Source organism: Loxodonta africana, chromosome 6 (assembly GCF_030014295.1).
Source record: "Loxodonta africana isolate mLoxAfr1 chromosome 6, mLoxAfr1.hap2, whole genome shotgun sequence".
Classification (NCBI taxonomy): Eukaryota; Metazoa; Chordata; class Mammalia; order Proboscidea; family Elephantidae; genus Loxodonta; species Loxodonta africana.
In genome coordinates, this window is record NC_087347.1 from 19369062 (window position 1) to 19395089 (window position 26028).

Below are 26028 nucleotides of genomic sequence, written 5' to 3' on the forward strand. Positions count from 1 at the left end.
CAAAAAAAAAAAAAAAAATATATATATATATACTTATGTAAGTGGTTACATCAAACCAAAAAAAAAAACCCCAAAACAAAAAACAAACCCATTGCTGCCCCACAGGGTTTCCAAGGAGTGTCTGTGGATTTGAATAGCCAACCTTTTGGTTAGGAGCCATAGGTCTGGGCCACAAATGGTTACATATCCATATATGCATATAGCAAGACATATGTCTGTATATACATGTGCATATCTAGCTGTATCTGTAGGCATCCAAGGAACCCTGGTGGCACATTGGTTAAGCATTTGGCTGCTAACAAAAAGATGTGCAGTTTGAATGTACCAGCTGCTCCTTGAGACCCTTTGAGGCAGTTCTACTCTGTCCTATAAGGTCGTCGTGAGTTGGAATTTACTCAATGAAGGCGGATTTGGTGTTCTTGGTATTGGCAGGCATAGATATAAATACGTTTGTGTGTACTGCACATAGATTAATATATATAATAAAGCACATGGGGGCACAGCCACAGTTACCAGCCATGCATAACCAAACACCTCACAGGACTGATTTACTGGGATTTGAAGTTTTAGGACTATACCCTCCTGGGACAACTCGATCCATGAGCACAACACGGTTAATGAAGTTTATGGCCTATATCCCAGTATGGTAAACAGTGTCTGGGATCTTAAAAGCTTGTGAGTGGCCATCTAAGATACAAAAATTGGTCTCTGTTTGTCTCGAGTAAAAGGGAAAGATGACAACTAAAGACTTAAAGGAGAAACTAGTCTACAGGATTAATTGCCTACACGAACCCGAGCCTCATCTAACAGAGAACAGAAGGCTTAAATGGCGCCCAGCTACAACTACTGACCATTCTGACCAGGGACACAATAGATGTTTCCAAACAGAAGGGGAGAAAGTTGTAGAAGACATTTCTACTTCTTAATAAATAAATAAATAAAGCCAGATTTACTGAACTTGTAGAAATTAGAGGAGCCGCCAAGATATTCACCCAGAGATAACCTTTAAATGATGAACCGAAACAACTCCCAGAGGTCACCTTTCCTCAAAACAGATGGGTCATAAAATAATCAATGTCACTGGTGATAACTGTGCTTCTTTAAAAAAAAAAAAAAATCTATGAGATCAAACAGTCAACTGTTACCCTAAAGCAAAGATGAGAAAATCAGAGGGACAGCGAAGCTGGATTAATGGAAGTATAATAACCTGAACATCAATATTGGAAATATTGATTCAATATGAAAAATGTAACCAATACCACTGAACAAAATGTACACAAATTGTTAAATGGGAATCTAATTTGGCTTGTAAACTTTCGCCAAAAATTCAATTTTGTGTATATATATACATATATATATTTTAAGGACATACAATGTTATTTCAGAGTGTGGATTGCCTCTTAATTTCAATTCAGTGCCATGCTCTTCAATTGTCTCAATGTGAGCTTTCTGCCTCTTAAGCTAGTAAAGAATGAATATTCCTATCTATCCCTGAACTGGATAGCCACTATCTATGAAGCTCTTGAGACGTGGGTAGCCTGAACTGAGATGTGCTTCAAGTGCAAAACCCATACCCTATCAAAGTCTCACTATTAAAAAAAAAAAAAATAGTAATGTATCTCAATAATTTTGTATTAATTAGGTGTTGAAATGGAAGTTTTAGATATGTTTGTTGTTGTTATTAGGTTCCATGGAGACAGTTCTGACTCATATAGACCCTATCAGCAAGAGAGTGAAAACACTGCCTGGCCCTCAGCCATTCCCAAAATCTCTGTTATGTTTGAGCCCCATTGTTGCAGCCGCTGTGTCAGTGCATCTCCTTGAGGTTCTTCCCTTTTTTCACTCACCCTTTACTTTACCAATCATGATGTCTTTCTCCAGAGACTGGTCACTCCTGATAACAAGCACAAGGTACATGATATGAAGTCTCACCATCCTTCCTTTTAAGGAGAATTCTGGCTGTACTTCTTCCAAGACAGATTTGTTTGTTCTTCTGCCAGTCCATGGTATATACAATATTCTTCATCAACACCATAATTCAAAGGCATTAATTCTACTTCTGCCTTCCTTATTCATTGCCCAGCTTTTGCATTCATACGAGATGATTTCAGATACCATGACTTGGTCAGGCACACCTTAGTCCTCGAAGTGACATCTTTGCTTTTCAATATTTTAAAGTTGTCTTTTGTAGAAGATTTTCCCCAAATAATATACCATTTGGTTTTTTGACTGCTGCTTCCATAGGTGTTGATAGTGGATCCAAGTAAAGCTTGACAACTTCTGTCTTTGGCTGGGTTTTCTGGAGAAACAAAACCAGTAAAGCGTATAAATACATACAGAGAGAGATTTATATCAAGGAAACAGCTCACCCGATTGTAAAGGCTTGACCGCTCCAAGTCCATGGATCAGGATGGAAGCCTCTACCAATTCACACAGCTGCAGAAGCTGGCTAACCCAAGATCCACAGGTAGGAGAACAGGGCTCCTGCTTGCAGGCTGTGAAGGTCATCAAAACCCAAAGCGGGCAGGCAAGACCATAGGGTTTCTCCTGATTCACTTAGCTGCAAGGGCTGGCAAACCCCAGATCGGCAGATCGGGGAGCTGGAATCTTGCTCGCAGGCTGTGAAGATCCACAAATCCAAGATTGACAGGTAAGCTGCTAGCTCACGTCCCAAGGACTAAAGGTCAGATGACAAAAGGCAGCTGCTGAATCCAGAACAAGCCAAAATCCTTGGCAAGGGGAACAGGAAGTAAGGAGGTGATGGATGGTGAAGAGATGTAGGCTGAGTGGGCATTGAGTGATTACAACATTATACAACTGCGAAAACATTGAAAACCATGGCCCAGTCAAGCTGACACACAATCTTAACTGTCACAACATCATTATTTTCTCCATTTAACATGATGTTTTTAGACCCAGTTTTGGATATATTAGGTTAAATAAAATAAATAAAGCCTTCTGTAAATTCATATACGTACCTGTATATGTGTGTGCGGGAAACCCTGGTGGCGTGGTGGTGTGGTGGTTAAGTGCCAAAGGGTTGGCAGTTTGAATCCACCAGGCACTCCTTGGAAACTCTATAGGGCAGTTCTACTCTGCCCTATAGGGTTGCTATGAGTCGGAATCAACTAGACGGCGCTGGATTTGGTGGTTTTATATGTGTGTGCATTTGTGTATATATATAAAAAAATAAAAAAATAAAAAATATATATATATGTATTTTTAGTTGCTTTTTTTATCAGGTCAATTCAGATTCATAGCGAACCTAGCTACAACAGAACTAAACTGCTCATTCCTGTGCCATCCTCACAATCACTGGTATGGTTGAGCTCATTGTTGCAGCCTCTTCATCAATCCACCTCATTGAGGGCCTTCCTCTTTTTCACTGACTCTCTATTGTACCAAGCATAATGTCCATAATGCCTCCAGGGACAGTTCCCTCCTGATAAAATGTCTAAAATATCTGAGATAAAGTCTCACCATCCTTGCTTCTAAGGAGTATTCTGGTTGTACTTCTTCCAAGGTAGATTTTTTGTTTTTTTCTCCCATGTTATATTTAATATTCTTTGCCAACACCACAATCAAAGTCACCAGTTCTTCTTCAGTCTTCCTTATTAATTGTCCAACTTTCACCTGAATATTAGGCAATTGAAAATACCATGGCTTGTGACAGGTGCACTTTAGTCCTTAAGCTGACATCTATGCTTTTTATCATTTTAAAGAGAACTTTTGCAGCAGATTTACCCAATGCAATGTGTCCCTTGATGCCTTGACTGCTGCTTCCACGGGAGTTGACTGTGGAAATAGTCAAATAATATCTCTGAAAACTTCAATCTTTTCTGTTATCAAGATATTGCTTACTGGACCACTTGTGAGAATTATTATTTTCTTTATTTGAGGTGTAATCGATACTGAAGTATGAGCTTCAAGTCTTATTCACTTTCAGCAAGCAGGTCGTGTCATCTGCATATCGCAGGTTATTAATGAGTCTTCCTACAATCTTGATGCCCCATTCTCCTTAATATCATCCAGCTTTTGGAATTATTTGTTCAGCATACAGACTGAATAAGTATGGTGAAATGATACAACCCTGACCCAAAACTTTCCTGACTTTAAACCATACAGTATTCATATGTTCTGTTCAAATGATCGCCTCTTGGTCTGAGTACATGTTCCTCATGAGCACAAGTAGCTCTTCTGGAAGTCCTATTCTTGGCAAGATTATGCATGACTTGTTATGATCTGCACAGTCAAATGCATTTGCATAGTCAATAAAACACAGGTAAACATCTTTCTGGTACTCTCTGCTTCAGCTAAGATTGATCTGACATCAGCAATGATATTCTTCGTTCCACTTCTTCTTCTGAATCCAGCTTGAATTTCTGGTAGTTCCGGACTGAGGTACTACTGTAAGCAATTGCCTATGACCGTCAGCAAAATTTTCATTGTGTGTAACATTAAAAAATCATTCAATAATTTCCACATTCTGTTGGATCCCTTTTCTTTGGAATGAGTACAAATATGGATATTTTCCAGTTAGTTGGCCAGGCAGACGTCTTTCAAATTTCTTGGCATAGACAAGTGAGCACTTCCAGTGCTGCATTGTTTTGTTGAAATATCTCACTTGGTATTCTCTCAATTCCTGGAGCCTTGTTTTTCACCAATGCTTTCACTACACCTTGAATATCTTCCTTTATTGGTTCTTGATCCCAAACTACCTACTAAAATGGATGCAGGTCGACCAATTATTTTTGGTGCAGTGACTATGTGTATTTTTTCCATCTTCTTTTGATGCTTCCTGCATTATTGCACATTTCCTCGTAGAATCCTTCAATATTGCATCTCGAGGCTAGAATTTTTTCTTTAGTTTTTTCAGATTGAGAAATGCCGAACGTGCTCTTCCTTTTGCTTTTCTATCTTCAGGTCTTTGCACATTTTGTTAAAATACTTTGTTTCCTTGAGCGGCCCTTTGAAATCTTCTGTTCAGCTTTTACTTCATTTGTTCCTTTAGCTTTAGCTACTCGAATTTCAAGAGAAGCTTTTAGAGTCTTTTCTGACATCCATTTTGGTCTTTTCTTTCTTTGTTGTCTTTTTAATGACCTCTTGTTTTTTTCTTGTATGATGTCCTTGATATGGTTTCACAACTCATGTGGTCATTGGTCATCAGTGTTAAATGTATCAAATCTGTTTTTGAGATGGTCTCTAAATTCAGTTGGGATACACTCAAGGTCGTACTTTGGCTTCTGTGGACTTGTTCTAATTTTAGTCATGTACAACTTGATCTTTCATGTGAGCAATTGATGATCTGTTCCACAGGCGGCCCGTGGCCTTGATCTGACTGATGAAATTAAGCTTTTCCATCATCTCTTTCCACTGATGTAGCCAATTTGATTCCTGTGAATTCCATGTAGGAAGATCCATGTTTTTAGTCACTGCTTGTTAAAAAAGGTATTTGCAATGAAAAAGTCATTAGTCTTGCAAAATTTCAACATGCAATCTCCAGCATCATTTCCATCACCATGGCCGTGTTTTTGAACTACTGATCCTTTTTCTGCATTCCAATCCCCAGTAATTATCAATGCATCTTGATTGCATTTTAGGTCATTTTCAGTCTTCAGAAGTTGGTAAAAAAATTATTCATATTTAGCTTTATTAATTGGTTATATATTTGTAGAATAGTAGTACTAACTGGTCTTCTTTTCAGGTATATGGGTATTACCCTATCACTGACCACATTGTACTTCAGGATAGATCTTGAAATGTTCTTTATAATGATGAATGAGACACCATCCTTCTTCAATTAAAATTCCTGGCATAGTAGATCATATGATTGATTCAACATGGCCAGTACAAGTGCATTTCAGCTCACTAATGCCTAGGATATCTATGTTCATGTGTTCCATTTCATTTTTGATGACTTGAAGTTTTTCATTCATACTTTGTACATTTCACATTCCTATTGTTAATGGATGTTTGCAGCAGCTGTTTCTTCCCATTTTAAGTAATGCCACACCAGTAACTGAAGGCCCCAGAAACTGGACTCCTTTCATGTCATTAAGGTCAAGTCTACTTTAAGGAAGCAGCTCTTCCCCAGTCAGCTTTTGAGCACTTCCAACCTGAGGGGCTCATCTTCTGGTGCTATGTGAAACAGTGTTCTGTTGCTATTCATAAGGTTTTCACTAGCCAATGTTTTCAGAAGCAGACTGTCAGGTCCTTCTTCCTACTCTGTCTTAATCTGTAAGCTTAGCTGAAAGTTGTCCAAAGTGGTGGCCCTGCTAGTATTTGAAATACTGGTGACAAAGCTTCCAGTGTCACAGCAAAATGCAAGCTGCCACAGAATAAACTGACAAACATGTAGTGGATATATGTACACATATACAATTTCACTAGAAACTGGCCATTTCTATATATTTAAGGAAGAAGCCCTGCTGCATAGTGGTTCCTCTTCTGGCTGCTAAACGAAAGGTCATCAATTGAAGTAAACTAGCTGCTCCCAGGGTGAAAGATGTGACAATAGGCTACTGTAAAGAGTATAACATTGGAAACCCTATGGGCCCTATTTACTGTGCCCTACAGTGTTGATGTGAGTCAAAATCTACTCGAAGGCAATGGGTTTAAATACCAGGTTATAGTCTATCCCTTTCAAACATAGATTAACTTTTAGTACTCTTTGCCCTGAGAATTTGGAACAAAAGAAAAGGAAGCTTTGCTTCAAATGAGGATAAATAAGAATTTACTGCAAATATGTCATCCAAAACTCAATGGGATTACCTTAAAAACAAACAAAACAAAAAAAGTGCAATATTTGACTTCTACTAAATCATATTCAATATTAGCGTATCCGACATTTGAAGTGAGAAATTCAATGCTTCAAAGATGGCTAATGCTGCCATTTAAATCTCCATATTGGTCTGTTCAAAATAAAAATTATGACATTTCCAGATGTTATAGACGATGTAAAGTGTGAATATAAACAGTCCAAAATGTGTCAGTTTGCATCGTTTATTAGAATGTGCTTAAAATTCAGTATGAAATTCCAAAGCAAAAGCAGATTTGCAAAAGTTCACAAAATCATGTACATTGTCAATATAACACAATCAGTATAATATATCTTAGTATCCACTACAATTTGGAAATTAATACATTAAAATGAATGACTAAAAGTTATTTTTAATAAACTATTTTAAATAATTTTAGGTTAACATGCAATTTTCAAAGACAATGTAGAGATATCCTATATACTCTCCTCTCATGTTATTGTTTTAGTTGCAGTCGAGTCAGTCCTGAATCATAGTGAGCCTATGTACCACAGAACAAAACACTACCTGGTCCTCCACAGTCCTTCTAACCGTCGTTATGTTTGAGCCCATTGTTGCAGCCACTGTGTCAGTCCATCTCGTTGGGGGTCTTACTCTTTTCTGCTGACCCTGTACTTTACCAAGCATGATGTCCTTCTCCAGGGACTGATCCCTTTTGACAACACATCCAAAGTGTGTAAGACACAGCCTCACCATCCTTGCTTCTAAGGAGCATTCTTGTACTTCTTCCAAGGCAGATTTGTTCGTTGTTTTGGCAGTCCATGGTATATTCAATATTCTTCATCAACGTCACAATTCAAAGGCGTCAGTTCTTCAGTCTTCCTTATTCATTTTCCATATAATGCAATTGAAAATGCCTTGCCTTGGTCAGGTGCACCTTAGTCTTCAAGGTGACATCTTTGTTTTTCCACACTTTAAAGAGGTCCTTATCAGCAGATTTGCCCGATGCAATGAGTATTTTGACTTCTTGACTGCTGCTTCTATGGGTGTTGATTGTGCATCCAAGTAAAATGGAACCCTTGACAACTTCAATCTTTTCTCTGTTTATCCTGATGTGGTTTATTGGTCCAGTTATGAGGATCTTTGTTTTCTTTATGTTGAGGTGTAATCCATACTGAAGGCTGTGGTCTTTGATCTTCATTAGTAAGTGCTTCAAGGCTTCTTCATTTTCAGCAAGCAAGGTTGTGTCATCTGCATAACTCCTGTTGTTAATGAGTTTTCCTCCAATCCTGATGTCCTGTTCTTCTTAAAGTAGTGCAGATTCTTGGGTTATTTGCTCAACATACAGATTGAATAGGTATTGTGAAAGGATACAGTTCTGACGCACACCTTTCCTGACTTTAAACCACTCAGTATCTCCTTGTAAAGTTCAAAGACCTGCCTCTTGATCTATGTACAGTTTCCTCATGAGCACAATTAAGTGTTCTGGAGTACGCATTCTTTGCAACGTTATCCATAATTTTTTATGATCCACACAGTCCAATGTATTTGCATAACCAATAAAACACAGGTAAACACCCTTCTGGCATTCTCTGCTTTCAGCCAGGATCCATCTGACATCAGCAATGATAACCCTGGTTATCCGACCTGAATTTCTGGCAGTTCCCTGAGGATATACTGCCCTAGCCAATTTTGAATTCTATGCAACAACATTTTACTTTCAGGTGATATCATTAATATTGTTCGATAATTTTTGCATTTAGTTGGATCACCTTTCTTGAGAATAGGTATAAAGACAGATCTCTTCCAGTTAGTTGGTCAGGTAGCTGTCTTCCAAATTTATTTTCATAGACAAGTGAGCACTTCTAGCACTGCATTCATTTGTTGAAACATCTCAACTAATATTCCACCAGTTCCTGGACCCTTGTTTTTTTCAAATGACTTTAGTGCACCTTGGACTTCTTTATTCAGTGTCATGGATTCCCGATCATACCTGTTGAAATACCTGACCAACGATTAATTCTTTTTGGTATAAAAACTGTGAATTTCTTATACCTTTTCATTCTTCCTGCATTGTTTACTGTTTTCCCCATAGAATCCTTCACTATTGCAATTCCATGGTTTAACTTTTTCTTCAGTTCTTTCAGGTTGAGAAATGCCCAGCGTGTTCTTAACTTTTGGTTTTCTATTTCCAGCTCTTTCCACATGTCGTTATGATACTTTATTTTGTCTTCTTGAGCCACCTTTTGAAATCTTCTCTTCAGCTCTTTTATTTCATCATTTCTTCCTTTTGCTTTAGCTGCTTTCAGACTTTTGAGAGCAAGTTTCAGAATCTCCTCTGATATCCATTTTTGTCTTTTCTTTCTTTCCTGCCTTTTCAATGACCTCTTTATGTATGATGTCCTTGATGGCATAGCATAACTCCTCTGGTCTTCGGTCACTAGTGTTCAATGAGTCAAATCTATACTTGAGATGGTCTCTAAATACTACAAAAAAAAAAATTTTTTGGGGGGGGTCTCTAAATACAGGTGGGATATATTCAAGGTCATATTTTGGCTCTCGGGGACGTTTTCTGATTTTCTTCAGTTTCAACTTGAACTTGCATATGAGCAGCTGATGGTCTGTTCCATAGTCGGCTCCTAGCCTTGTTTTGACTGATGCTATTGAACTTTTCCATCTTCTATTTCCACAGATGTAGTTGATTTGGCTCTTGTGTGTTCCATCTGGTTAGGTCCATGTGTATAGTCACCGTTTCTGTTGGCAAAAAAAGGTATCTGCAGTGAAGAAGCCATTGGTCTTATAAAATTATATCATTCGATCTCTGGCATTGTTTCCATCACAAAGGCCATATTTTCCAACTACCCTTCCTCCTTCTTTGTTTCCAAGTTTTGCATTCCAATCGCCAGTAATTATCAATGCATTCTGATTGCATGTTCTATCAATTTCAGACTGGAGAAGTTGGTAGAAATCTTCAGTTTCTTCATATTTGGCCTTAATGGTTGGTGCGTAAATTTGAATTATAGTCTTATTAACTGGTCTTCCTGGTAGGTATTTGGATATTATCCTATCACTGATATCATTGTCCTTCAGGATAGATCTTGAAAAGTTCTTTTTGATGGTGAATGCAACACTGTTCTTCAAGTTGTCATTCCCAGCACAGTGGACTCTATTATAGTCTGATTGAAAATGGCCAATACCGGCCCATTTCAGTTCACTAATGCCAAGAATATTGATGTTTATGTGTTCCATTTCATTTTGACAATCTCCAGTTTTCCTAGATTCATAGTTTGTACATTCCACATTCTGATTAATAATGGATATTCGCAGCGATTTTTTCTCATTTTGAGTAGTGTTACATCAGCAAATGAAGGTCTCTAAAGCTTTACTCCATCCACATCATTAAGGTCGACTCTACTTTGAGGAGGCAACTCTTCCCCAGTCATCTTTTGAGTGCCTTGCAAGCTGGGGGCTTCATCTTTCAGTACTATATCAGACAATGTTCAACTGATATTCATAAGGTTTTCCCTGGCTAATTTTTCTCAGAAGTGAACTGCGGGGTCCTTCTTCCTAGTCTGTCTTAGCTGAAATCTGTCCTCCATTGTGACCCTGCTGGTATCTGAATACCAGCGGCATAGCTTCCAGCATAACAGCAACATGCAAGCCTCCACAGTAGGAGAAACTGATAGACATGCGGAAGACTCCTCACATACTTCCCTCTAATATTAACTACTGATGATACATTCACCAAACTAAGAAACCAATATTAGCACATTAATATTACTAATAACTAAACTTCAACTGTATGGCATAACTAAAGAGCTACTCAAATAATGAGATCAATAACATCTCACTAAATAGACAATGGATAAGTGGTAACTTTGGTGAAGTGTAAGGCAATGTACAATACTGGGGAAGCCAGAACAACTTGACTAACACAAGGTCATGGAAGCTCAAAACTCCCTGAGGGACTGAATTACTGGGCTCAGGGCTGGGGATCATGGGCTCAGGAAACATCTAGCTCAATTGGCATAAAGTTTATAAACAAATTGTTGTATATTCTACTTTGGTGAGTAGCATCTGGGGTCTTAAAAGCCTGTGAGTGGCTATCTAAGATACTCCACTGGTCTCAGCCCATCTGGAGTAAAGGAGAATGAAGAAAATCAATGGCACAAGGGAAAGATTAGTCCAAAGGAATAGTGGGCCACAAGGAACTCAAGCCTCCACCAGACTGAGTCCAGCAGAACTAGGTGGTGCCTGGCTACCACTAGAAATCACAATAGAGGATCCTGAACAAAGCTGGAGAGAAATGTAGAACAAAGTTCTAACTCCCCCCCCACACACAGATTTACTAGTGTAACAGAGACAGGAGAAACCTCAAGAGTATGGCCCCTGGACACCCTTTTAACTTGGAACTGAAGTAATTGCTGAGGTTCATCGTTCAGTCAAAGATTAGACAGACCCATGAAACAAAATGAGACTAAATGGGCATACTACCCCAGGGGCAAAGATGTGAAGACAGGAAGGGACAGGAAAGCTGGTAATGGAGAACCCAAGGTTGGGAAGGGGAGAGTGTTGACAGTTCGAGGAGTTCACAACCCATATTACAAAACAATACGTATATTATTTGTTTAATGGGAAACTGATTTGGTCTATAAACCTCCATCTAAACACAATAAAAAATAATACTAAAAGAAAGAGCATCTCATGACCTTTTTTAAGGAAAAAAAAAAGATACCATCTTGACTAAATAATATCTTTGAAGTAAGTTTTAGACATGTATCGCTATATGGAGTTTTCTTCAGATGAAGTGAAAATAAGCTAATTTGGCCAGAAATTGTAATGAAATCTCAGATGAGAGCTATAGTAATTTCCATGTTGAGATTAACTTAAATTTATATTAGGCAGAGCAGTACCATTTTTTAAGTGCTAGGGGACTCCAAGAAAGGTTGGTGTGTGGAGCCGGTTTTTCCAAAGATATTTTCATCAGCTTCAAGAATTTTTTTTCTTTCCAAATTCACTCAAGTTGTGTCTATCCCTAAATTTTATTAACAAAGATAAGAATTTGTTATTTGGCGAAGTATTTTGTCTTGTTTACATATTAACAGGTATCTAAAATTGATCAAAACATTTATATTTGCATGTTATGAATACCCTTTATTGAAAATAATAAGAGTTGATGAAATAGAGATTGTTCTGGAAAACAGATTGTATAGCTTCCATCCCCATGGCAACCAACTGACTTTTTGCACGTGGTACTCCAGGGTAATTATTTCCTGTGTGCTAGATGATCTGCTCCTTCTCAAGGTCACCAAGAAAGGAGGAACAAGATGACCTTCCACGAAATCAAAACCAACTTAAATCCTGTAGAGAGAGACAGCTCTAATTTCACCCTTGTAGCACATTTAACATTTGAGCAATAAAATGGGAGTCCAGATTTCAGGTTCTGTTGCATTTATTTTTCAGAGAGATCTATTGCTTTAGCCATTTTTGTAGAATCTGGAAGATTTTTTCTCGTGCTTGAATTAGTTCAGCTGAATCAATATCTCTTTGTTCATACATATCTGAACAATGTACCCCACCTAAAAACAGAAAATAAACATCAGAATGCTTACGTACCAAGCATCCAAAGACCAAATGCCCTTAACCCCCAGCTACACTTTGGAACCTGTTCAAACAAACCAATACCTGACCCCCATCCTTTAGAGGTTCTAATTTAATTAGTCTGGGGTGGGGGTGGGTATCAATAATTTTCAAAAGCCAGTAAAAAGTGATTAAAATGTGCAGCCATAATTAAGAAAGAGAATTAGTTTACCAATATAATGGGCTTTGAATGAAATAAGTAAGCTTCTTTGTAGATTAAGGAATGGTAAATATATGATATTATTAAAGTGAGTTACTGTTGAAGCCTATGTAATCCTCTTGTGCTACAAATTAATGAATGTGCCTGGGAATGATTAAGGTGGTAGATTTAGAGAATAATGCTTTTAGTTTCCTTTTTGTTCAATCGAAGTGTGATATAACTTAAGTTCCATCTGAGGAAGTTACACTGTCTGAATTTCAGTGAGTTTCATTTTAGAAAGTTCTCATAGCAGCCTACTGGTGTTGCAGTGTACAGGTCCAAGAGCCAATTGTTCAATTTTCAGATATTCTGCAAGCTGGCTGTTACACAGTGAGCTTGAAATTGGTCTTGATGGGAGTATTTACACCTTGAAAATCAGTAGATGCTAAAAAATCAGTACTTTTTTTCTTTCTTAAGAAGAATGGATTGATAAACATATAATATGTAAGTATAAGGTCAAACAGACAAAATTTGTTGGGGACTTAAATATTTGTCAAACCCTTCATTTTGCAGATATGGAACCTGTACCTCAGAGAGCTTAAGTGACTTGTTGAGAAAATTGCTAAGGATTAAAATCAGATCCACCAGAAGGTTTGTCCCAGACTGGATTATGTAGCAAATGCTGACATATGGGAGCTCAGGGTTTCACAAATAAGCATTCAACCAAAGCAAAAACATAGCAAAATGGAACAAAACATTTGCCTTAGAGTCCAACTCATGGTGACCCCATATGTTTCAGAGCAGAACTGTGCTCCATAATGTTTTCAGTGGCATGATCTTTGGAAAGCAGATGACCAGGTCTTTCTTCTGAGGCACCACCAACCTTTCAATTAGTAGCTGAACATGTAACCATGTGCTCCACTCAGGGATTCCAAGCATCCATTCAGTTGGCATTATTTATTTTAGGGGCAAGATGTATTTGCTACTACCCACAATTTTCCTTTCTATCAAGTCGATTCTGATTAATTGTAATCCTTTTGGAAAGAGTAGAACTTCCCCATAGGCTTCCCAAGGCTGAAATCTTTAAGGAAACAGACCACCACATCTTTGCCTGCAGAGCAGCTGGTGGCTTTGAATGCCGGCCTTTTGGTTAGCAGCTGAGTGTTTAACCATTGCACCACCAGGACTCCTTATTTTCTTTTAGGAAGCTAAAATATGTAATAAGTATGGCACATTGAGACAGTGGAGTCCTAGTCACCCATTGAAGAAAACAATAAGAAAGACTTCCATGTACTCAGATGGAAAGGTCTCCAGTGCTTACTGGTCAGAGAAACAAAGAAGGTGTAGTACAGTATATACTTTATGCTACCTTTTTTTTCACAAATGGATGAGAATATATACGATTGTATTTACCAAAACCAGAAGCCCTGGTGGCACCATGGTTGAAGTGCTTAGCTGCTAACCAAATGTGGGAAGTTCAAAACCACCAGCCATTCTGCTGGAAAATGATGCGGCAGCCTGCTTCCATAAAATTTTGCAGACTTGAAAACATTTTGAGGAAGTCCTACTCTGTCCTAAATGTCATTATGAGTTGAAATCAAATTGCTGGCAGTGATTTTTTTTTTTTTTAATTTGATTTGCAAAAAAAAAAAAATATACCAGAAAGATAAAAAAGAAACTAATAGAGATGGCTCCCTAACAGGTTAGGAGGGAAACAGGGTAGGAAAGGTAAGACTTCTGTCTGTAGAGAAATAAGCAAAGCCCCTCACAACTGGCAGATGGTTACAAACTACAGAGTTTCCTATAAACATAAACAATTTTGCAGAATTCCAAGTTCAGATGAGGTGACACCATGACTATGATGAGATCAGGTAGAAATAAGACACACTGTAATCAAGGGTGAGCACAGACAAAAACAATGACACCCTGCAACCATAAGGAGGCCTGGGTGATGCAAACTGTTAAGTGCTGGGCTACTAATGGAAAGATTGGCAGTTCAAATCCACACAAAAATGCCTTGGAAGAAAGAAATGGCGATCTACTTCCGGAAGATCACAGCCATTAAAAATCCTATGGAGCACAGCAGTACTCTGAAACACATGGGGGCAACATGAGTGGAAGCCAGAACTGGTTATTATTATACAACAACAAAAGTAAGAACCTATCCTTTTCTCCAGGCTGACATGCATAGCTAGTGCTGTTCTACCATGATAGCTCTAGCCCCACTTTTTTCCTCCTGCCTCTGAGGTAAAATTATAATGATTCTCAATCACTGAATTGCCTCAACTGACTTACAGCATTTACTTTTGACCAATGGCCAAATGTGAACATGCTGAAATATGAAACTGTAGTTCTGATGCATACTGAAATTAAGAATATCCAAGAATACATAATGAAGTTCAAAAAAGGTAGGTCATTATACAAATCTGATTTTATTATTACCTAATATAATGAGTCATAAAACTGTATTTTCAATGAGCACAAAACACTAAGTGAATACAAGACCAATTAGAAATAGGATAATAAGAGTTGTGGAAATGCAAATGAAGTGGAAAGGCATATTTATCTACAAAATTGGACTCAGTACTTCAAATTCTTCTCTAGTTATAGATAAGTGACCCCCCCCCTTTTTTTTTCTGGCTAATGTGAAGAACTTGAAGATAAGACTTCTTGCTGGGTTCTCTTAACCTCATTTTTAAAATTTTATAATTTTTCAATCAGCACGTAGTCTCTGAACATCAGCCATATAGCAGGCACCATGGATTCAAAAATGAATAAGATCCAGTCACAGCAATCAGGGAGATTGCTTCCTTGAGGGTGAATCCTAAATTTCCCCTTCGCTTTTTCAATACTGTCTAGACATCTGTGACCCAAGAAAGCTTTCTGTGTTGTTGTTTGATCAATATCTGTCTCACATGTACGATGAGTAGCTCCTAGGAGCAGTGACTGTGTGCACCCTTATCCCCCTAGTGTCCAGCACAGCATCTGACAAAAGTAAACCCTCCATAAATACTTTTAAATGAATGAATTTGAGCACTCCATCTTACTAAGTTCTGTGAAAAATAAGGATTTCCAATAGCTTTCTTGGGATTTCGAGGTCATTTTGAAATCACAAGAACTTCTATCTCCAAAAAACTTGGAAGGCAGGTGTCACAATGGTTAAAGAACAAGACTGTTAGTGAGACTCCTTGGCTTTGAATACTGGTCCTACTACTTATTACACTGGGAATCTTAGTCTGGTTGTCTTAACCTCTGTATGAGTCCTTGGGTGGTAACAATACAAAGGTTGGAGGTTCAAATTTACCCAGAGGTACATCAGAAGAAAGGCCTGACTATCCCTTCAAAATAAATCAGTGATTTAAAACTCTGTGGAGCATAGTTCTACTCTGACGCACATGAGGTGATAAGGAGTTGGGGCCAACTAGACGGAAACAGCTTTATTAGTTTGTGGTCCGTTTTCTCATCTATAAATTTTGAAATTTGTTAATGATTACCCATGATTGTTAGGAAGATATAATGAGATTACACATGTAAAGTGTGACCTGCAGTGTTCAATATGGTAGCCACCATGACAAAGTTTTGACTCATAGTGGCCCTATGTACAACAGAAAGAAACACTGCCCTGTCCTGTGCCATCTTCACAATTGTTGTAATGTTTTAGCCCACTGTTGCAGCCACTTTGACAGTCCATCTTACTGAGGGTCATTCTCTTTTTTGCTGACCATCTACCAAGCATGATGTCCTTCTCTACAGACTGGTCCCCCTGATAACATGTTCAAAGCATGTAATACAAAATCTTGCCATATTCGCTTCCAATTAGAATTCTGGCTCTATTTCTCCACAACAGACTTGCTCATTCTTCTGGCAGTCCAAGGTATGTTCAATACTACTTGACAAAATAGTAATTCAAAGGCAGGGATTCTTCTTAGGTTGTCCTTATTCATTGTCCAGCTTTCACATGCATATGAGGCAATTGAAATAACCATAGCTTGGAACAAATTTTTTTTTTTAAATAATTCTTATTGTTCTTTAAGTGAAAGTTTACAAATCAAGTCAGTCTGTCACATATAAGCTTATATACACCTTACTCCATACTCCCACTTACTCTCCCCCTAATGAGTCAGCCCGCTCCCTCTATCCAGTCTCTCCTTTCATGACGATTTTGCCAGTTTCTAACCTTCTCTACCCTCCTATCTCCCCTCCAGACAGGAGATGCCAACACAGTCTCAAGTGTCCACCTGATACAAGTAGCTCACTCTTCATCAGCATCTCTCTCCAACCCATTGTCCAGTCCCTTCCATGTCTGATGAGTTGTCTTCGGGAATGGTTCCTGTCCTGAGCCAACAGAAGGTTTGGGGACCATGACTGCCGGGATGGAACAGACAAATCTTAATCCTTAAAGAGAAAACTATGCTTTTTAACACTTTAGAGACAGATTTTGTAGCAGATTTGGGCAATGTAATGCACCGTTTGATTCCTTGACTTCTACTACTATGGATGGTGATAGTGGATCCAAGTATAATGAAATCCTTCACAACTTAAATCTTTACTCAATTTGTCAGGATGTTGCTTATTGATCCAATTGTGAATTTTTTTTTTTGTTTTCTTTATGTTGAGGTATAATTCATACAGAGGCTGTGGTCTTTGATCTTCATCAGTAAGTGCTTCAAGTTTTCTTTTTCAGCAAGCAAGGTTGTATCATCTGCATATCACAGTTTGTTAAGGATTCTTTCTCCAATCCTTATGCCCCTTTCTTCATATAGTCCATGAGTGGGTATAGATCACTTGAACTATGTCTCATCCAAATTGACATGTGCCTTAAGCAAAATACATACTGGATTTTGAGCGCTTGGTATAAAACAAAAGCAAAAATCATGTTACCTCTCCTCTTGTATTAATTATATGTTGACATGAAAATATTTTAAATATATTGTGTTAAACAAAATGTATTCTCAAAGTTAACATCATTTCTGTATGTGGATTTGTATTTACCTGGAAAATTTGTATGCTCTTCAAAAGTATAGCTCAAATTATACTTTTATTAAACAGCATTGCACAAAAAGGTGGCTAGCCCTGGTGGTGCAGTGATTAAAGCGCTCAAATGTTAACCCAATGGTCGGAGGTTTGAACTACCAGTGGCACTATGGATGAAAGATGTGGCAGTCTGGTTCCATAAAGATTTACAGCCTTGAAGACTCTCCAGGCAGTTTTACTCTGTCTTGGGTGGTTGCTATGAGTCACAATCGACTTGACAGCAATGGGTTTGTTTTGGCTTTTGGTAGGTACAAATAAAATTAGATTCATTTAAAAATAAGTATAATCATTGTAAAATTTAGTGTTAGGGACTAATTCAGAAGTAGAATACAAAAAACTTGGGTTTGTGTGGTAAAATAATAATTCTATGCATAAGAAAGTTTGTCTAGTGCCCTTGGTACTCTATGGTCGCCTATTCCAAGTTATTTAAGTATTCTTCCTCAGAGTTACCAATCAGTGAGCAATTTTTACATGTCAGGCTCTATAATAAATATTTTATACTTACTATCTTATTGAATAATATTGCCCCATAATTTGTGAATCCACCACCTGTCAGTCAGTTTGTCATACCGTGGTGGCTTGTATATTTTTAAGATTCTGAAAGTTATGCCACATATATTTAAAATACTAGCAGGACAGGCTTCAATGGAGCTTCCAGAGTATGACTAGAAAGAAAGGCCTGATGATCTATTTCTAAAAAGTAGCCAATGAAATCTCTATGGATCATAATAGAGTTATTGTTTGATATAGTGTTGGACCTGAATATACCATGGACTGCCAAAAGAACGAACAAATCTGTCTTGGAAGGACTGCGGCCAGAATGCTCCTTAGAGCCAAGGATGGCTAAACTGCATCTTACATACTTCGGACAAGCTTTCAGGAGAAATCAGTCCCTGGAGAAGGACATCATGCTTGGCAGAGTACAAGGTCAGTGGAAAAGAGGAAGACCCTCAACATGGTGGACTGACCCAGTGGCTACAGCAATGAGCTCAAGCATAACAACGATTGTAAGGATGGCGCAGGACGGGCAGTGTTTTGTTCTGTTGTGCGTAGGGTCGCTATGAGTCTGAACTGACTCGATGGCACCTAACAACAACAACAACATAGCACTGGAAGGTGAGCCCCCTAGATTGGAAGGCAATACTACACTCAAGTGTGCCAGTATTCATAATGGTTCTTTTGTTCATGGCATTGCTGTGAATTGGAGCCTACTCAATGGCAACTACCCATAAAGTTTGTGATTAATATATATAATGTGTAATACATAATATATTTTATTTCAAGACCAACTTCATGGTTTCTATTATGACATTATACATCACCCACTCTTGAATACGAACGAAATAGCAGTCAAAACAAGTATGCAAGAATTGTATGTTCCCATGTCACAGCTATAGTGAGCACCTCCTGCCTGGCTATATCCATGGGATTGTGACTCAGTTCTGAACATTATCTGATACTTCCTGGTGGGGAAAGGGCAAGGTTGCCTTCAGAGAGAGAGATCAGAAAACTAGAAAATCTTCTAAAGTCTGATGTTTCTGAAAGCCACACTGACCGTTTAAATCTTAAAACTCCCTGACCTGCTCTGATGGAATAGAAACTTGTTTAATTGCATTTTTTCTCATTTGTCTTCATTAAGGTATTGAAAATATCCTCCCACCTATCTCATTGACATTTTAATTAATCTCTAAAAGAATTGTAATTTTCCATTAAGATGTGATCTCATCCTGGATATCTATGCAGAGTCAAGAAAAGGATAAGAACAAAGTATTAGTTTGTCCCTGTTGGGATCACATTTATGTTGTGTCCTCTTTACAATAACAACAAGGGGCATAAGACTGTCTAGGTACTGAATTTATAGTCACCAAGCCATAAGCAGCAAAACCATTAGGAGCTATGGATAAGGCATTACCCTCCCCACCAAGAATTTATGTTAGGATCTCATCTCTGGGAGATACCATAGCGATAGTGCCTTCTGTCTTCATCAGAAAACCAAAATGACCTTGTTCACCTTCCTATAAGATAGACTTTTGGGCAAATATTGACTACTAACATCATATACACTATCACATATACATACATCCACAATATGAATCAGAGACATTTCAGGATAGCTGGAGTGAGAAAAGATGAAGGATACTGCATAGACACATTTTGAACTATTCCAGGAGAAGATACAGAGAAGTTTAAGAGCAAGGTAGCAGGAACTTGACAGTGTTCTTGATTTGGGTTGGATAATTGTAAGAATGGTAAATCCAGCCCTTGAACTTTCTCATTTTTCTGCCACTAAGGCTATAAACCTACTGTGTTTTCCCTCATACTTAAGTTATTTCCTCCATTTACAGCAGAGCAACCTATGAAGGCAGGTCCTCAATTTGTTGCCGGGCCCTTTCCTTTCCTGAATTCCCATTAATGTGGCATCTTTCTCCTTAATCCTATTTCATTCAAAAGTAGCTATTTTTTTTAATTCTACTCGTCAAAGTCAAGGTTTTTAAGCTTGCTGTTTCTTTTTCTTCACCTCCTCTATTTCTATGTACTTTATCCTTACTTCTACTGACTCATCCAGAACAACACTCAATGAGAGATATCAAGGCCACAAAATCCAATGACAGTTTTGACATTCTCATATTAAATTTTAAGGGTTTTTAAGCTGAAAATCATGGTGAAGTCTTCTGTAAATGTCACATTAGCATAATAAACAGTGGATTTAATTTTGCAGTGGAAATACACATTTTATCCAGTACTATATATTTTTTTTACATATAGATTATTGAGATTATTTTAAAACTAATTTTAAGCTTATTGAGATTATTTTAAAACTAATTTCAGTACTCTCAGCAGGGAAAGTGGATCACATGGAAAGATGGTGTGATCCAAGTAAGGTTACTACTCTAAGAACCAATCTGTTGTGTTGGTAGACACGGATTTATGCACTGCTCAGAGCCCTTAGACAAAACAACTTCTTTTATTGAGCAATGCCATTCACGAAAGAAAATGACCTCGTATCACTTGATTATATGAAACCACATACTCTTCTTATTTAAGAACACACACACACACACAAACACAAGGACAATAGTACTTAAATGGTTAATTTTATAGGCACATCAGATGTCTCTGCTAATTAGTACTTTTTAATGTGTTCTATTTTAGATGACAGCCAGAATTTGAAATACTAGTCAAGACTAAATGATCTACTCATCACCTGCTTAGAAGTAATTTGTGCTTTTTGTCAATCACAACATCAAAAGCAATTTATTAATGATACTGATACTGTAGTCAAATCTGCCCTAAACTCTTGGAGACCTCTTACACAACAGAACTAAAAGCTTCCTCGTTCTGTGCCATTTCTGTAATTGGTTGCAGATCAAACCATTGTGATCCCTAGCACATTCTTTGGCTGATTTCTGTAAATAGATCATTTTAATCTGGAAGCCCCATCGAAACCTGTACATCATAATACACACAAGCCTCTAATGAGAGACTGGTAGTGGCTATACATAAAGTGTATTGCCAGGGAATTCAAACCCATTTTCCCACAATAAAGGCAGGAATTCAACCACTGAAACACTTTAGCCTCCTTTATAAATTATGACATGCTGACATATTTCATACTATTTATAGGTCTTTGACTATTCACAATGTGTTACCTTTAATGAAGACAGCAGGCAAATCTTTACTGATATCTTTTGTGATTCCCAGAGGGTGCCAAGGATCAAAGGAACCATTGGGAAAGATGATTTTGCTTCCTGTCACGTTGAAGCCACCATAGTACGCATTGGTGGACAAAACACCCATATTCAATGAATCGTTATTGAACTTAGGGCCAAAGAAATCAGAACATTGTTGAACAAAATAACTGCAAAGAAAATGAGACACAATTTTAGGTGTTGGAGACTGGGTTTGAGGAATGTAGGAAAGACATCTATGGAAAGAGTGTGGTGTTATTTATTTAGTTGTTTTGTTTTCCCCTGAGAATCTGAGTTACTTAAAATAGCTAAAGAAGGATTCCTTCAGTTTAAGAAGGAAATATATCTATTTATCTAGCTAGCTATCTGTCCGGGTGCAGCCTTTCCTCTTATGAGATCCTCAATTCAGTAACCACAAAGGAAAGTGGCCAATAAGGTACTTATTTATTGGACCTTTGGTCAACTCAATATACAACCTTAGTAAGGAGGCTATAGAAACCACAGGCTGCTATTTTCTGGACTCCACCCAGGGCTTCAAACAAAAAAATGGAAAACCCTGCCGTTTGCCTTCCCAACTCCGTACTTGGACTAGTAACCACTGTGGAAGGAAGGAAACTGAATGCATAGCCTGCCAGCCTGATAAAGAAGAGACTACAGAGGAAGTAAAAGTGAAAGGTACCTCCAGTGCAGAGAGGCAGGCCCCAGAGCTACTGGAGCCCATCCAATTCTAGTTGTTCTAGCCTGAGTGTTTAGAACATCAAACAGAGAGAGACTAAAGAAAGGAACCAATCAAAAGGAAGATTTCTCCTCCTGTGTCCTAGGAGCAAAAGTGATATGCAAAAGAACAAAGGGCTGAAAATGTAGATGGCCTTCTCTCCACACTTGTGGAATAGACACCAGAACAAGCGAGGTTACAGTAGGTGTTTGCCCCAAAATAGGTACCTCCACCATAGACATCACTCTTAAAAATTGTGGTTTAATTAATACACTTGACATAGACTAAGTCCTAGCTCCTTTCCTCATTAAGGAATTTGACCTTTGGCCTTTGATAGGAAAAAAAACAGGCTCCAAGTCAGGAATCATATCTTCCAGTACAATTCCAGTAAATATAAACAAAGGATCACAAAACAATGAGAATAACGTTTACTAAGGGTTATCTGTCTTGCTTCATACAACTAGCAAACCTTCAATAACCAAAATCCAAAACGAATGGAGAACTTGTTTTCTTTAGTTGCAACTTTGGTGTCACCCATGATCCTTAAAAGGATTTTTCAATGAACACACAAAGAACATTCCTGGTTAAATGTATTAGATAAAATGACCTTCTAATATCAGCAAGTAAGACCGAGGCTTCTAGTTTATTTATTCTTACTCATGGTCTAAAACCTATAGAGTGTTTCCTGGCAGCTACTAATTAAGTCAGATTTGGAAATCTGAGATTTGGTTCTACGTATCTTATTGGAATTGTTTTTGATTTCTCAAACTTCCATCTAAAATATTTCTACCTTAAGTTTTATCAATCTGAAATTGGCCAACTTGATCAATTTAAGTGTGGAAAAAAAAGAAAGAGAGAAAGAAAGGAAGAAAGGAAGGAAGAAGGGAAGGAAGGAGGGAAGGAAGGAAGGAAGGAAGGAAGGAAGGAAGGAAGGAAGGAAGGAAGGAAGGAAGGAAGGAAGGAAGAAAAGAAGAAAGAAAAAGGAAAGAAGGGAAGAAAGAAAGAAAAGAAAGGAGAAAAGAAAGAAAGAAAGAAAGAAAGAAAGAAAGGAGGAAAGAAAGGAGGAAAGGAAGAAAGGAAGAAAGGAAGAAAGGAAGAAAGGAAGAAAGGAAGAAAGGAAGAAAGGAAGAAAGAAAGAAAGAAAGAAAGAAAGAAAGAAAGAAAGAAAGAAAGAAAAGAAAGGAGAAAGAAAGGAGGAAAGAAAGAAAGAAACAGAGAAAGAGAGAAAGAAAGAAAGAAACAGAGAAAGAAAGAAAGAAAGAAACAGAGAAAGAAAGAAAGAAACAGAGAAAGAAAGAAAAAGACAAAGAAAGAAAAAGACAAAGAAAGAAAACGAAAAAACCTGCCATCATGGTTTCTAGTGACAAACAGAAGTCAAAATAGAACATTTACCTGAGAGGCAATCCAGTGAAGGGCTGGTTCTTTGAATCCGTGGTGTGAAAGAACCCAAATTCAGTGCAAGACTGGTAGAAGAATTGCCTGACTAGAAAGCAAAACATCAATTGACTTAACCAGAAATATTTTTTCAATTACCAAATAAAAAGATTAAAAGATTTCAGTACACAAATTTACATGATGCTCGCGACATTCTAAAACACACTTGATCTCATCATATCAGTATTTTTAGTGATGTCCAACATTATCAGGGCAAGACCTGAAGCTACGTCCAATGAAGAATATTCTGGCAAGGTTCCCACATGATTCTAAAGTAGTTCTATCTTTTTTCCTTAGGACCATCTCTATGAGCACCTCGATTCTGTCCTTCTTTCCACCCTTGATTTCCAGCTTCTACTGGAACATGTTCCATTCTATCTGCATCTGCCTCTAGTTAACTCCCCTTCAGGATGTCACAGGCTCTTCTCCATGACGTTTCTTGAAGGAAGGATGCACAACTCAATGCCCCTGTGCTCACCATCTCCACCTTTTCAGTCATGCTATGACTACAACTTCTCCCCCAGAGGTCACCAATATTGGTGGGATGATATAGATCAATTCAACAATTTGTGGATAAAAACTGAGTTGTTCAGTTCATTTAGAGTCTAGCAGCTATGTCAAGGATTCACATGTCTTTGATCAATTTAGTTAAACATGTTAAAAATATTCATACTACAAATAGCTTGAAGATGTAGTTATATTGGTTGTCAAACAGGCTAATGAGAGAGAGAGGGTCCCTGGGTAGTGAAAATGATTTTTACTCAACTAGTAACTTAAAGGTTGGCAATTTGAACCCCCCCAGCAGTGTCATGCAATAAAAGCCTAGTGATATTGTCCTATACAGGTTACAGCCAAGAAAACCCAAGGTACATTTCTGTTCTGTAATACATGTGGTTGCCATGAATCGAAATCGAATGGATGACAACAGATTAGGTCATTTCAGAGTGCAACCACATTTGGAGAACTACGCTATATAGAATTTGGAGTGGAGTGAAGTATTTCATTGGCACCAGTAATGCTAGATTAGTGTTGAAAAGTACTAAGGGTCACCTTTCTGTGTTCTGCTTCTTGCAATCCTAAGCATTTGGTATTTCTGAATCTTTTACTAAAGTGGTTTAATCTGTGTTTGTCCAGCTCCTCAACTCATTTGCTCTTTGTCCCCATCCTTGAGGAAACCCCTTAAAAACCCCAAACAGGCTCCTTAGCTCTGGTTATTTTGTCACTTTTCATTTTCACCATATAAAACTTTACTTGCTGTAGGATTGTGGTGGTCGATGGAAGAGTCCAAGAGGGCTTCCAGTTTCTCTCTGTAATTTGCAGCAAAGCAAGGCAAATCTCCATGCTTGAATATTAAATGTATAATTCTAACGTATCTTTGGTATGGCGAGCCCAGTGAGGTGTTAGCCATCACGTCGCAAAGCTCCTCCATGCTGAATGAAAGCAGTCCTCCCTGCAAAAATCAAGATTCCAATTATCCTTAAGACAATATACATGGGATGGCTGTCAGCTCTAAAAGAAATTGAGCTCCAAAATTATTTTCAATGCTTTAAGTGATTGCTTTCAATTCAAGTAAGTTACAAGTAATCTTTGGTGACTTGGCCTGAAGGTCAACTCCTGAAAACTATCAGCACACTTGTATGGGTTGCAGGGTCTATTAGAAGTCAGTCAAACTCCCTTGTGCAAGACACACAGCTCATAAAAGCACTTGCTTTAATGAAGACTTTTGGTATTCAGGTCAGTATTTGGTTTGGAGAGTTAATAAATAAGCAAGCTTTGATTAGCACGCAGTATCTTGCCAGATCAATGCTAGAAACCTGTGGGATGCATAAAAGGAGAGTAACAAGCATCTAGTCTAAGAAGACAAGATACAGAAAATATGACAACAGTAATGAGTGACTCTGGGAATTCTGAGAGAGTTTTGTGAGGACTAGAATCCTGAGAAAAGCTTCTTGAGGAGGTAGGAATTGAGGTGGACCTGGAAGATCGTGTAAGGTTTTAATTAATAGAAGTAGAGTGCATTTGTATGATTTTATTAATATGAAGAATCTAGAATATACAAAGTTGTAGAGAAAAGGGGAGAACCATTTTTTAGGTAACATAGAGTTCTTGTTCATGGGGATGGAAAATTTGGCAATGGATATTCATGATGGTTGCACAACGTGGTTAATGTTATTGTTTTTTTTTTTTTGAATTGTACATGTGAGAAATGTTGAGAGGCAAATGTTAGGTTTTTATATTTTGCCAACAATAAAAATTAGAAAACTGGAGTGCATTTTAGGCAATGGGAACAACATTTCTGAAGTGGTGGCAAGGATGTCCAACGTCTATGAGGATGATCAGTAAGCCTGGATGTGTGATATTGAATTAGAATAACCGATAAGTTAGCTGTGAGGGTTAAGCAAAAGCAGTCCTTAGGATAACACCTGTAACAGAAGTCTTTCAATAGGAAGCAGCATTGTTTTCATTATAGTTATTATATTTCTTCTTCCTTTTTTTTAATTGTGGTAAGGGTATAGGAAGTAGAACATTTGCCATTTCTACCATCTACATATACATGTAATTAATATTTGCTAATTATGATTTTAATTATGATTATCATTTTGTGCAGTAAGCACCATT

At 37.8% G+C, this 26028-nt stretch overlaps 1 long non-coding RNA gene across 1 annotated transcript; it reads right to left on the bottom strand.

Annotated features, from left to right (window-relative positions):
* Nucleotides 1-21368: 21368 nt before the first annotated feature.
* LOC135231526 (uncharacterized) lies at nucleotides 21369-24723 on the bottom strand. The gene is made up of 3 exons (XR_010322224.1): nucleotides 24661-24723; nucleotides 23368-23458; nucleotides 21369-21430 (listed from the first exon to the last, which is right to left on the bottom strand). It is a non-coding gene; the product is annotated as an uncharacterized LOC135231526 (long non-coding RNA).
* Nucleotides 24724-26028: the final 1305 nt, after the last annotated feature.